The 14,834-nt window shown below is 41.4% G+C and overlaps 1 protein-coding gene across 1 annotated transcript in view; it reads right to left on the bottom strand.

Annotated features, from left to right (window-relative positions):
• LOC139418129 (paladin-like) overlaps window positions 1-14,341 on the bottom strand; it is a 152,679-nt gene extending 138,338 nt beyond the window's left edge. Inside the window, exon 1 of the mRNA XM_071167345.1 lies at window positions 14,029-14,341. The gene's annotated coding sequence lies outside the window, so the exon portion shown is untranslated. The remainder of the gene's footprint in view (window positions 1-14,028) is intronic.
• Between the last annotated feature and the right edge of the window lie 493 nt (window positions 14,342-14,834).

The raw sequence follows: 14,834 nt of genomic DNA, 5'->3' as shown, positions 1-14,834 counted from the left end.
TATAGGGTATAGACCAGGGTATAGGGTATAGATCATGGTATAGGGTATAGATCAGGGTATAGACCAGGATATAGGGGTACAGGCCAGCGTATTGGGTATAGGCCGAGGTATAGGCCAGGGTATAGGGTATAGACCAGGGTCTAGGGTCCATAATTGTAAGTGGGTTGCCACTGCCCAACCCTGAAGGACAGATCAGCCTCTACACAGTACCCCAACATCAATTTGATCATGTGGGCAGATGTCATTCTTTGTTGTGTATAATTGTACCATTTTGTAAACTCTAGATACTGTAACAGTATGAATCTTAATCTTAATAGGCCAGGGTCTACGGTATAGACCAGGGTATTGACCAGGGTATAGGCCAGGGTATATGGTATAGACCAGGGTATTGACCAGGGTATAGGCCAGGGTCTAAGGTTAGATCAGGGTATAGGCCAGGGTCTACGGTATAGACCAGGGTATTGACCAGGGTATAGGCCAGGGTATATGGTATAGACCAGGTTTTGACCAGGGTATAGGCCAGGGTCTAAGGTATAGATCAGGGTATAGGCCACGGTCTAGGGTATAGATCAGGGTATAGGCCAGGGTCTAGGGTATAGATCAGGGTACAGGTCAGCGCATAGGGTATAGGCCGAGGTATAGGCCAGGGTCTAGGATATAGGGTATAGGCCAGGGTATAGACCAGGGTAAAGGGTATAGACCAGGGTATAGATCGGGATACAGGCCAGGGTCTAGGGTATATATCAGGGTATAGACCAGGGTATAGGGTATAGGCCAGGGTAATAGACCAGGGGCCAGTGTATAGACCAGGGTATAGGGTATAGACCAGGGTCTAGGGTATAGATCAGGGTATTGACCAGGGTATAGGCCAGGGTATATGGTATAGACCAGGGTATTGACCAGGGTATAGGCCAGGGTCTAAGGTATAGATCAGGGTATAGGCCAGGGTCTACGGTATAGACCAAGGTATTGACCAGGGTATAGGCCAGGGTATATGGTATAGACCAGGGTATTAACCAGGGTATAGGCCAGGGTCTAAGGTATAGATCAGGGTATAGGCCACGGTCTAGGGTATAGATCAGGGTATAGGCCAGGGTCTAGGGTATAAACCAGGGTACAGGTCAGCGCATAGGGTATAGGCCGAGGTATAGGCCAGGGTCTAGGATATAGGGTATAGGCCAGGGTATAGACCAGGGTAAAGGGTATAGACCAGGGTATAGATCGGGATACAGGCCAGGGTCTAGGGTATATATCAGGGTATAGACCAGGGTATAGGGTATAGACGAGGGTATAGACCAGGGTATAGGGTATAGGCCAGGGTAATAGACCAGGGGCCAGTGTATAGACCAGGGTATTGGGTATAGACCAAGGTACAGGCCAGGGTGTAGGCCAGGGTATAGACCAGGGTACAGGGTATAGACCAGCGTATAGGGTATAGACCAGGGTATAGGGTATAGACCAGGGTATAGACCAGGGAATAGGGTATAGACCAGCGTATAGGGTATAGACCAGGGTATAGGGTATAGATCATGGTATAGGGTATAGATCAGGGTATAGACCAGGATATAGGGTATAGACCAGGGTACAGGCCAGGGTATAGGCCAGGGTATATGGTATAGACCAGGGTATTAACCAGGGTATAGGCCAGGGTCTAAGGTATAGATCAGGGTATAGGCCAGGGTCTACGGTATAGACCAAGGTATTGACCAGGGTATAGGCCAGGATATATGGTATAGACCAGGGTATTGACCAGGGTATAGGCCGTGGTATAAGCCAGGGTATAGGGTATAGACCAGGGTCTAGGGTATAGATCAGGGTATAGGCCAGGGTCTACGGTATAGACCAGGGTATTGACCAGAGTATAGGCCAGGGTATATGGTATAGACCAGGGTATTGACCAGGGTATAGGCCAGGGTCTAAGGTATAGATCAGGGTATAGGCCAGGGTCTACGGTATAGACCAAGGTATTGACCAGGGTATAGGCCAGGGTATATGGTATAGACCAGGGTATTAACCAGGGTATAGGCCAGGGTCTAAGGTATAGATCAGGGTATAGGCCACGGTCTAGGGTATAGATCAGGGTATAGGCCAGGGTCTAGGGTGTAGATCAGGGTACAGGTCAGCGCATAGGGTATAGGCCGAGGTATAGGCCAGGGTCTAGGATATAGGGTATAGGCCAGGGTATAGACCAGGGTAAAGGGTATAGACCAGGGTATAGATCAGGATACAGGCCAGGGTCTAGGGTATATATCAGGGTATAGACCAGGGTATAGGGTATAGACCAGGGTATAGACCAGGGTATAGGGTATAGGCCAGGGTAATAGACCAGGGGCCAGTGTATAGACCAGGGTATTGGGTATAGACCAAGGTACAGGCCAGGGTGTAGGCCAGGGTACAGGGTATAGACCAGGGTATAGGGTATAGACCAGGGTATAGGCCATGGTATAGGGTATAGATCAGGGTATAGACCAGGGTATAGGGTATAGACCAGGGTATAGACCAGGGTATAGACCAGGGTATAGACCAGCGTATAGGGTATAGACCAGGGTATAGGGTATAGACCAGGGTATAGACCAGGGTATAGACCAGGGAATAGGGTATAGACCAGCGTATAGGGTATAGACCAGGGTATAGGGTATAGATCATGGTATAGGGTATAGATCAGGGTATAGACCAGGATATAGGATATAGACCAGGGTATAGGGTATATACCAGGGTATAGACCAGGGTATATACCAGGGTATAGACCAGGGTATAGGGTATAGACCAGGGTATAGACCAGGGTATATGGTATAGCCCATTACATGAAAGGCAATAAAACACTGCAGTGATAAAGCAAGCATTCTAACATGATTCTCAATTTGATTAAGACCATGTGACCGTGTAAGCAACGGCATGGCGAAACAGTTTAATTCATTCCTTTGAGTCTCCTTTCATTGACATTTCCTGAGAAAGAGATATAGACAGGAAGAGATGGCGAGATAGAGAGACATAAATAGATATATAGATAGATAGATATATATATATATATGAGAGAGAGAGAGAGAGAGAGAGAGAGAGAGAGAGAGACGTTTATGGCTTCCTATCTAAATGATTTATTATGTTGATGCTTAATTATATTTTCTCCAGAAGTTAAGCGGATTTTTGCCTACTTCTGAATCAGTTGCTGAGGCTCTTTCCCTTGTGGCCCCCAGCAGCCTTCCCACCTAAAGCTAAAGAAGTGCTCATGTAGAATACAGACAGGGCACTAATTACAGTCATGGCAGACCACATTCAGAAGCACTCCCATTTAAACATCAGTGCCAGCCAACCAGCCAGCCAGCATGCCATGCCAACATGGTCTGAAGGCCATGGAACACTGAAACACTCTCAGACCATAGAAAAGGAGAACTGTGGAGGGCTTCCCTCCCTCAACACCAGCCCCCCTCCCTTCCACCAGAGCTCGCTCCCTTCCACCCACCTGACAGCCAGCATTGGTCCCTTTCAAAGTGGGGGACCAGCCTATTTAAATTCCACCAGTGTCCCAACTTTGCTCTAGAAGCTCCTTCATGCAGACAAAAGGGTTCTAAATGAGAGACAGAAAAACAGACAGAGAAAGAGAGACAGAAAGACAGACAGTGAAAGAGAGACAGACAGACAGATAGTGAAAGAGAGACAGACAGACAGACAGAGAAAGAGAGAGACAGACAGACAGTGAAAGAAAGAGAGACAGACAGACAGACAGACAGACAGAGACAGGAAGGAGTGTGCAGCTGCTTCAGGATACATCTGTCAGGAGCCTGGTGTGGTGGCCTCAGCCGGTTAATAAGAGGAAGGATACAGAGAGGAGGCCTGCAGAGACCTCCTTATTCACAGCACGGGAGGTGTGAGGGGGTCTCTCTCTCTCTCTCTGGAACATAATGCTAGCTAGAGGATCAGAAGTTCATGGACATTGATGATTTCCATGGAGGACATTCACTTAGTCTGACAATGAGAGAGGAACAGACAGTGACAGTCTGACAGACAGGAGTAGAAAAGCTAGGTGTGTCCTATGTTTTGGTAATAAAATACATGATCATGTGTTCTCTCATCTTACTATCTTGTCTATTTTATATATTGTATCTGTGTAAATATCCATGTATATCAGGGTTTAATTTGACTGCCATTCGGGATAAAGAAAAGTAAGTTGGTCCCCTGATGAGGTCAACTAACAGAGTAACAGGCCCTTCTGATGAGGTCAACTAACAGAGTAACAGGCCCTTCTGATGAGGTCAACTATTAGAGTAACAGGCCTTTCTGATGAGGTCAACTAACAGAGTAACAGGCCTTTCAGATGAGGTCAACTAACAGAGTAACAGGCCTTTCTGATGAGGTCAACTAACAGAGTAACAGGCCTTTCTGATGAGGCCAACTAACAGAGTAACAGGCCTTTCTGATGAGACCAACTAACAGAATGATGCTGGCGTTCTGCCAGGGAGTAGTACACATTCTGTGAAGGGAGTGGTACACAGCGTTGTACGAGATCTTCAGTCTCTTGGCAATTTCTCACATGGAATAACCTTAATTTCTCAGAACAAGACTAGATTGACGATTTTTAGAAGAAAGTTCTTTGTGTTTCTGGCCATTTTGAGCCTGTAATCGAACTCACAAATGCTGATGCTCCAGATACTCAACTAGTCTAAAGGCCAGTTTTATTGCTTCTTTAAACAGTTTCCAGCTGTGCTAACATAATTGCAAAAGTGTTTTCAAATGATCAATTATCCTATTAAAATTATAAAGAGGAAATGAGCTAACGCAACATACCATTGGAACACAGGTTGGATGGTTGCTGATAATGGGCCTCTGTACACCTATGTAGATATTCCATTTAAAATAATTATACAATAGTCATTGTTAATGTTGTCAATGTTCACACTGTATTTCTGATCAATTTGATGTTATTTGTGCAGCATGTGAAGCAGCCCTTCACAGTCTACACCACCGTTCAAACGTTTGGGGTCACTTAGAAATGCCCTTGTTTTTTAAAGAAAATCACTTATTTCATCCATTAGAAAAATGTGCTTTTCTTTCAAAAACAAGGACATTTCTAAGTGACCCCAATACTTTTGAACGGTGGTGTAGACTGTGAAGGGCTGCTTCACATGCTGCATCAGATTGTCTTTCATCACAGAGGTCAGGGGTCACAGAGAAGTGGGACTCCACAGGACATTGGTCCAATATCACAGCCGGAGTTGCCACGGAAATTAGCTCAGCGCTTCCTCTAACACAAATTGTTTTTATTTTCGTTTCAACATTTCCTCTTCAACAGTTTGAGTTCCCATGAAGAAATCAGCATATTGTGCAATGGTTGAGGATTAAAACATCCAAAATGCACAAAATGTTTTTTAGTTTTTTTTAAAAGTCAATGTCTTCTGACTGAGATGTTTATCAGAAAACAACTGTTGAAAGAGGAAGACACGAGGACAACAGTTTGTGCACAAGAACGATGATTGTTGCTGCACCCATTATTTTGCAATAAGGTTTGCGAATGAAAGCCCTTTGCTTCCTACCCACAGGGTACAGGCCCTTCGCTTCCTACCCACAGGGTACAGGCCCTTCGCTTTCTACCCACGGGGTAAAGGCCCTTCGCTTCCTACCCACAGGGTACAGGCCCTTCGCTTCCTACCCACAGGGTACAGGCCCTTCGCTTCCTACCCACGGGGTACAGGCCCTTCGCTTCCTACCCACAGGGTACAGGCCCTTCGCTTCCTACCCACGGGGTACAGGCCTTTCTTTTCCTTCCCCCTTGTACAGGCCCTTCGCTTCCTACCCACAGGGTACAGATGTCTCTGAAAAATACAGTCAACTCACCACCATACAAGTTAAGAATTATCAGTGAATAGGCTTCCACCCACAGAAAGACTTAATGAAAGAAAGAAAGATATCCCATCTGGTATACTACTGAGTGACAGTACATTAGATATCTGGTATACTACTGAGTGACAGTACATTAGATATCTGGTATACTACTGAGTGACAGTACATTAGATATCTGGTATACTACTGAGTGACAGTACATTAGATATCTGGTATACTACTGAGTGACAGTACATTAGATATCTGGTATACTACTGAGTGACAGTACATTAGATATCTGGTATACTACTGAGTGACAGTACATTAGATATCTGGTATACTACTGAGTGACACAGTACAGTAGATATCTGGTATACTACTGAGTGACAGTACATTAGATATCTGGTATACTACTGAGTGACAGTACATTAGATATCTGGTATACTACTGAGTGACAGTACAGTAGATATCTGGTATACTACTGAGTGACAGTACAGTAGATATCTGGTATACTACTGAGTGACAGTACAGTAGATATCTGGTATACTACTGAGCTACAGTACAGTAGCTTTAAAACGTGAAAATCCTACTGTCCATTAAATGATAGCAATGTAGTCAAAAGCTTCCATGTCCGTTATGTTTCTAGAGAAAATTAATACTGTACACTTTACACTGTTGTCTTTCTGTTTAAATACTGTACACTTTACACTGTTGTCTTTCTGTTTAAATACTGTACACTTTACACTGTTGTCTTTCTGTTTAAATACTGTACACTTTACACTGTTGTCTTTCTGTTTAAATACTGTACACTTTACACTGTTGTCTTTCTGTTTAAATACTGTACACTTTACACTGTTGTCTTTCTGTTTAAATACTGTACACTTTACACTGATGTCTTTCTGTTTAAATACTGTACACTGTTGTCTTTCTGTTTAAATACTGTACACTTTACACTGTTGTCTTTCTGTTTAAATACTGTACACTGTTGTCTTTCTGTTTAAATACTGTACACTTTACACTGTTGTCTTTCTGTTTAAATACTGTACACTTTACACTGATGTCTTTCTGTTTAAATACTGTACACTTTATTTATACAACTGTTGTCTTTCTGTTTAAATACTGTACACTTTACACTGTTGTCTTTCTGTTTAAATACTGTACACTTTACACTGTTGTCTTTCTGTTTAAATACTGTACACTGTTGTCTTTCTGTTTAAATACTGTACACTTTACACTGATGTCTTTCTGTTTAAATACTGTACACTTTATTTAAACAACTGTTGTCTTTCTGTTTAAATACTGTACACTTTACACTGTTGTCTTTCTGTTTAAATACTGTACACTTTACACTGTTGTCTTTCTGTTTAAATACTGTACACTGTTGTCTTTCTGTTTAAATACTGTACACTTTACACTGATGTCTTTCTGTTTAAATACTGTACACTTTACACTGTTGTCTTTCTGTTTAAATACTGTACACTTTACACTGTTGTCTTTCTGTTTAAATACTGTACACTTTACACTGATGTCTTTCTGTTTAAATACTGTACACTTTACACTGATGTCTTTCTGTTTAAATACTGTACACTTTACACTGATGTCTTTCTGTTTAAATACTGTACACTTTACACTGTTGTCTTTCTGTTTAAATACTGTACACTTTACACTGTTGTCTTTCTGTTTAAATATTGTACACTGTTGTCTTTCTGTTTAAATACTGTACACTTTACACTGTTGTCTTTCTGTTTAAATACTGTACACTTTACACTGTTGTCTTTCTGTTTAAATACTGTACACTTTACACTGATGTCTTTCTGTTTAAATACTGTACACTTTACACTGATGTCTTTCTGTTTAAATACTGTACACTTTACACTGTTGTCTTTCTGTTTAAATACTGTACACTTTACACTGTTGTCTTTCTGTTTAAATACTGTACACTGTTGTCTTTCTGTTTAAATACTGTACACTTTACACTGATGTCTTTCTGTTTAAATACTGTACACTTTACACTGATGTCTTTCTGTTTAAATACTGTACACTTTACACTGTTGTCTTTCTGTTTAAATACTGTACACTTTACACTGTTGTCTTTCTGTTTAAATACTGTACACTTTACACTGATGTCTTTCTGTTTAAATACTGTACACTTTACACTGATGTCTTTCTGTTTAAATACTGTACACTTTACACTGTTGTCTTTCTGTTTAAATACTGTACACTTTACACTGGTGTCTTTCTGTTTAAATACTGTACACTTTACACTGTCTTTCTGTTTAAATACTGTATACTTTACACTGTTGTCTTTCTGTTTAAATACTGTATACTTTACACTGTTGTCTTTCTGTTTAAATACTGTACACTTTACACTGTTGTCTTTCTGTATAAATACTGTACACTTTACACTGGTGTCTTTCTGTTTAAATACTGTACACTTTACACTGTCTTTCTGTTTAAATACTGTACACTTTACACTGTTGTCTTTCTGTATAAATACTGTACACTTTACACTGGTGTCTTTCTGTTTAAATACTGTACACTTTACACTGTCTTTCTGTTTAAATACTGTATACTTTACACTGTTGTCTTTCTGTTTAAATACTGTATACTTTACACTGTTGTCTTTCTGTTTAAATACTGTACACTTTACACTGTCTTTCTGTTTAAATACTGTACACTTTACACTGTTGTCTTTCTGTTTAAATACTGTACACTTTACACTGGTGTCTTTCTGTTTAAATACTGTACACTTTACACTGTCTTTCTGTTTAAATACTGTATACTTTACACTGTTGTCTTTCTGTTTAAATACTGTACACTTTACACTGTCTTTCTGTTTAAATACTGTACACTTTACACTGTTGTCTTTCTGTTTAAATACTGTATACTTTACACTGTTGTCTTTCTGTTTAAATACCGTACACTTTACACTGTTGTCTTTCTGTTTAAATACTGTACACTGTTGTCTTTCTGTTTAAATACTGTATACTTTACACTGTTGTCTTTCTGTTTAAATACTGTACACTTTACACTGTTGTCTTTCTGTTTAAATACTGTACACTTTACACTGTTGTCTTTCTGTTTAAATACTGTACACTTTACACTGATGTCTTTCTGTTTAAATACTGTACACTGTTGTCTTTCTGTTTAAATACTGTACACTTTACACTGATGTCTTTCTGTTTAAATACTGTACACTGATGTCTTTCTGTTTAAATACTGTACACTTTACACTGTTGTCTTTCTGTTTAAATACTGTACACTTTACACTGTTGTCTTTCTGTTTAAATACTGTACACTTTACACTGTTGTCTTTTTGTTTAAATACTGTACACTTTACACTGTTGTCTTTCTGTTTAAATACTGTACACTTTACACTGTTGTCTTTCTGTTTAAATACTGTACACTTTACACTGTTGTCTTTCTGTTTAAATACTGTACACTTTACACTGTTGTCTTTCTGTTTAAATACTGTACACTTTACACTGTTGTCTTTCTGTTTAAATACTGTACACTTTACACTGATGTCTTTCTGTTTAAATACTGTACACTGTTGTCTTTCTGTTTAAATACTGTACACTTTACACTGTTGTCTTTCTGTTTAAATACTGTACACTGTTGTCTTTCTGTTTAAATACTGTACACTTTACACTGATGTCTTTCTGTTTAAATACTGTACACTTTACACTGTTGTCTTTCTGTTTAAATACTGTACACTTTACACTGTTGTCTTTCTGTTTAAATACTGTACACTTTACACTGATGTCTTTCTGTTTAAATACTGTACACTTTACACTGTTGTCTTTCTGTTTAAATACTGTACATTTTACACTGTTGTCTTTAAAATATATTTAATGTTTTATTGCCACATACACTGGATAGGTGCAGTGTAATGTGTTGTTTTACAGGGTCAGTCATAGTAGTATGATAGGTGTTGTTTACAGGGTCAGTCATAGTAGTATGATAGGTGTTGTACAGGGTCAGTCATAGTAGTATGATAGGTGTTGTTTTACAGGGTCAGTCATAGTAGTATGATAGGTGTTGTACAGGGTCAGTCATAGTAGTATGATAGGTGTTGTTTTACAGGGTCAGTCATAGTAGTATGATAGGTGTTGTTTTACAGGGTCAGTCATAGTAGTATGATAGGTGTTGTTTTACAGGGTCAGTCATAGGACAGCACCCCTGGAGCCAATCAGAAGGCTGTAACCTATAGACCGGCTGGCTACCTGCCACCCTAATAACAGGCCTCCAGGACCATAAGCCCTTAAATGACGTTTAAGAAGACAGAGGGCCACGTTTTGATCACACTGCCCTCTTCCAGGAACACGTGGTCCTCTGTAGCTCAGCTGGTAGAGCATGGCTCTTTCGCAACGCCAGGATAACTGGGTTCGATTCCCGGGACCACCCCTTACGTTAAAACATGATGTACGCACGCATGACTAAGTCTCTGTGGATAAAAGTCTCTGCTAAATCGCATAATATTACTGCTATTATTAAAAATCCTACCTGTTAACTTTTGCTACCCAGTAATGACATGTTGAATGTGACGAAACGGCACCCGTTAGTCACATTCTGTTCTCTCACGAGGGCCCGTCCCAAATGGCTCCCTATTCACTACATAGTGCACTGCTTATGTAGCCCTGGTCTAAAGTAGTGCACTATATATAGGGAATAGGGTAGCACAGGGCTCTGGTCTAAAGTAGTGCACTATATAGGGAATAGGGTACCACAGGGCTCTGGTCTAAAGTAGTGCACTATATAGGGAATAGGGTAGCACAGGGCTCTGGTCTAAAGTAGTGCACTATATAGGGAATAGGGTAGCACAGGGCTCTGGTCTAAAGTAGTGCACTATATAGGGAATAGGGAATGATGACACAGACGCTCGTCAGTTAAAGCAGAGAGCGTTTAAAAGGGGGGGGACGGTAAATCTATTTTTGAACCAGTGCTGTGTAATTTACTTTATTTCAAGATGGTAATTTCATATCCCCTATGATTTCAAGGATGAAGTAGTGTGGCCTGGATGTTTTCTGAAAGCCCGGAAAATGTTGCTGGCAACACTGTGCTGTCAGCACCGCGAGGACATCGGACAACATTCCATGTCAGAACGAGGAGCTAAAAACCAAATCTGCAGAATCGCCTCTCAAATGCTTTCCGTCCAACCCAATACCACCTTGTTTCTCCCCTCAGCAGGCTATTAAGAAGGTCAAGTCAGTTTACGACGTCCTCCACATGTAAACACCAGACCAGCAGAACGGCCTCACTACACTCACAATGCCTTGCTATACATCTTTACTGTACATCTGTTCACATCATTGACTTTCACATAATTTCTTGTCGTGATGCGTAATCTTGTCCTATAGTTTTATTTTCATTTATTTTTGTATTTTTAATCCCCCGTCCCCGCAGGAGGAGGCCTTTTGCCTTTTGGGAGGTCGTCATTGTAACTAAGAATTTGTTCTTAACTGACTTGCCTAGTTAAATAAAAGGTTAAATCAAAACATCTAAATGAACCACCTGGTTCAAAGGTTAAATAAAAGGTTAAATCAAAACATCTAAATGAACCACCTGGTTCAAAGGTTAAATAAAAAGGTTAAATCAAAACATCTAAATGAACCACCTGGTTCAAAGGTTAAATAAAAAGGTTTAATAAAAAGTTAAATAAAAGATTGAATAAATAAAACATTTGAGAGACACCTTGACAGGAGTTATTGTCAACTTGGTATGTTCTCCCAGCATGCACTGCATTCTCAGGAGTAAGGAGGACTACCTAAAGATAGTTGGTGATGTAATGATCCGTAGATCAGCAGGAAATAGGGAGAACAGAGACTAACTATCCACCAGTAACCACCACTCCTCATTGTGTTCCAAGACCCCACTAGTATCGAGGCCCACGCTGGGTTCAGGTGACTGGCCAGTCACTGCACTAATGTTGTGTGCAGCAGGTCGTCCTTCATTCTAAAAACACAGGTGGGAGGGTTTCCATACTTTAAGTGTGTAGCTTCAGTCTGCAAACATTTACAAATAACCAAGGCATGGTAATCATGCCTATGACATTGTGCAAGGTGGGGTACGCCAACATGACATTCTGCCGTCTGGAAGGACAAGCATCAGACGAGACACCCTTCCACGTGGTGTAGCACGGGATCTCCCTACAGGTCATTCACAGGTTGTTGACAGGGACAGACACGGGAGCATTTCTGCAACATGCTCAGAAAGACCTGTCACAATGATCCCTCTGAAGGTGCATCGTTTCTCCCTGAAGTAGTACTGTACTGTTAACCCAAGAGACACAGAGAACAAAAGCCTTGTAGTACCTATGTCCCTGTAGTACTGTACTGTTAACCCAAGAGACAGAGAATAAAAGCCTTGTAGTACTGTACTGTTAACCCAAGAGACACAGAGAACAAAAGCCTTGTAGTACCTGTGTCCCTGTAGTACTGTACTGAGAGACAGAGAACAAAAGCCTTGTAGTACTGTACTGTTAACCCAAGAGACACAGAGAACAAAAGCCTTGTAGTACCTATGTCCCTGTAGTACTGTACTGTTAACCCAAGAGACAGAGAATAAAAGCCTTGTAGTACTGTACTGTTAACCCAAGAGACACAGAGAACAAAAGCCTTGTAGTACCTGTGTCCCTGTAGTACTGTACTGAGAGACAGAGAACAAAAGCCTTGTAGTACTGTACTGTTAACCCAAGACACAGAGAACAAAAGCCTTGTAGTACTGTACTGTTAACCCAAGAGACACAGAGAATAAAAGCCTTGTAGTACTGTACTGTTAACCCAATAGACACAGAGAATAAAAGCCTTGTAGTACTGTACTGTTAACCCAAGAGACACAGGGAATAAAAGCCTTGTAGTACTGTACTGTTAACCCAAGAGACAGAGAATAAAAGCCTTGTAGTACTGTACTGTTAACCCAAGAGACACAGAGAATAAAAGCCTTGTAGTACTGTACTGTTAACCCAAGAGACACAGATAATAAAAGCCTTGTAGTACTGTACTGTTAACCCAAGAGACACAGAGAATAAAAGCCTTGTAGTACTGTACTGTTAACCCAAGAGACACAGAGAATAAAAGCCTTGTAGTACTGTACTGTTAACCCAAGAGACACAGAGAATAAAAGCCTTGTAGTACTGTACTGTTAACCCAAGAGACACAGATATTAAAAGCCTTGTAGTACTGTACTGTTAACCCAAGAGACACAGGGAATAAAAGCCTTGTAGTACTGTACTGTTAACCCAAGAGACACAGATAATAAAAGCCTTGTAGTACTGTACTGTTAACCCAAGAGACACAGATAATAAAAGCCCTGTAGTACTGTACTGTCAACCCAAGAGACACAGAGAATAAAAGCCTTGCCGTACCTGTGTCCCTGTAGTACTGTACTGAGAAACAGAGAATAAAAGCCTTGTAGTACCTGTGTCCCTGTAGTACTGTACTGAGAAACAGAGAATAAAAGCCTTGTAGTACCTGTGTCCCTGTAGTACTGTACTGAGAAACAGAGAATAAAAGCCTTGTAGTACCTGTGTCCCTGTAGTACTGTACTGAGAAACAGAGAATAAAAGCCTTGTAATACCTGTGTCCCTGTAGTACTGTACTGAGAAACAGAGAATAAAAGTATTGCAGTACCTGTGTCCCTGTAGTACTGTACTGAGAAACAGAGAATAAAAGCCTTGTAGTACCTGTGTCCCTGTAGTACTGTACTGAGAAACAGAGAATAAAAGCCTTGTAGTACCTGTGTCCCTGTAGTACTGTACTGAGAAACAGAGAATAAAAGCCTTGTAGTACCTGTGTCCCTGTAGTACTGTACTGAGAAACAGAGAATAAAAGCCTTGTAGTACTTGTGTCCCTGTAGTACTGTACTGAGAAACAGAGAATAAAAGCCTTGTAGTACCTGTGTCCCTGTAGTACTGTACTGAGAAACAGAGAATAAAAGCCTTGTAGTACCTGTGTCCCTGTAGTACTGTACTGAGAAACAGAGAATAAAAGCCTTGTAGTACCTGTGTCCCTGTAGTACTGTACTGAGAAACAGAGAATAAAAGCCTTGTAGTACCTGTGTCCCTGTAGTACTGTACTGAGAAACAGAGAATAAAAGCCTTGTAGTACCTGTGTCCCTGTAGTACTGTACTGAGAAACAGAGAATAAAAGCCTTGTAGTACCTGTGTCCCTGTAGTACTGTACTGAGAAACAGAGAATAAAAGCCTTGTAGTACCTGTGTCCTGCACACCATCCAGGGGGTGGAAGTCTTGAAGATTGAGAATAAAACAGGATAACAGTCTATGTCTCCGTCAGACTGACATTCTTCCAGTCCCCTCTGCTCTGCTCTCTGTGGTTGTCGAGGCTGGCTTCAGTCCGGTAGTTGACTGTCTGTCTGTTAAGGTCTGGTCTGTACAGGCTGGCTTCAGTCCGGTGGTTGACTGTGTCTGTCTGTTAAGGTCTGGTCTGTTCAGGCTGGCTGGTTCCAGTATTATGTGAAGCGGTTGCTCATCATTAACACCTCCTTATAAAGAACGGGATGAGTCAATGACAGAGCTCTTCAGTCAGTCAGGATGCAGTGGAGAGGAGCGGCAGGCAGACAGACAGCTAACTCACCACAGAGAAAGAGAGAGACACACACACGAGTCGCAACGACTAAAGAACGACACACAGCTCAGGAACAGACAGATTGGTGACAGGGTGTGTGTGTTTGTGTGCGCATGCATTTGAAGAGGATGTGGGGGAGGACCCTGAGTGCCTTACTACTCATCAGCCGGTTCACCATCTAAATCACCAGCTTGGGCTCCTGGAAACAGCATGCCTTCTACATGACGACAAACACAGCACAGACAGACAGCACAGACAGAGAGCACAGAGAGACAGCACAGCACAGAGAGACAGACAGCACAGAGAGACAGACAGCACAGAGAGACAGCACAGAGAGACAGACAGCACAGAGAGACAGACAGCACAGAGAGACAGACAGCACAGAGAGACAGCACAGAGATACAGCACAGAGATACAGCACAGAGATACAGCACA

This window comes from Oncorhynchus clarkii, chromosome 1, assembly GCF_045791955.1.
Source record: "Oncorhynchus clarkii lewisi isolate Uvic-CL-2024 chromosome 1, UVic_Ocla_1.0, whole genome shotgun sequence".
In the NCBI taxonomy this organism is placed as follows: Eukaryota; Metazoa; Chordata; class Actinopteri; order Salmoniformes; family Salmonidae; genus Oncorhynchus; species Oncorhynchus clarkii.
This window is presented reverse-complemented; position numbering and strand designations above follow the sequence as displayed.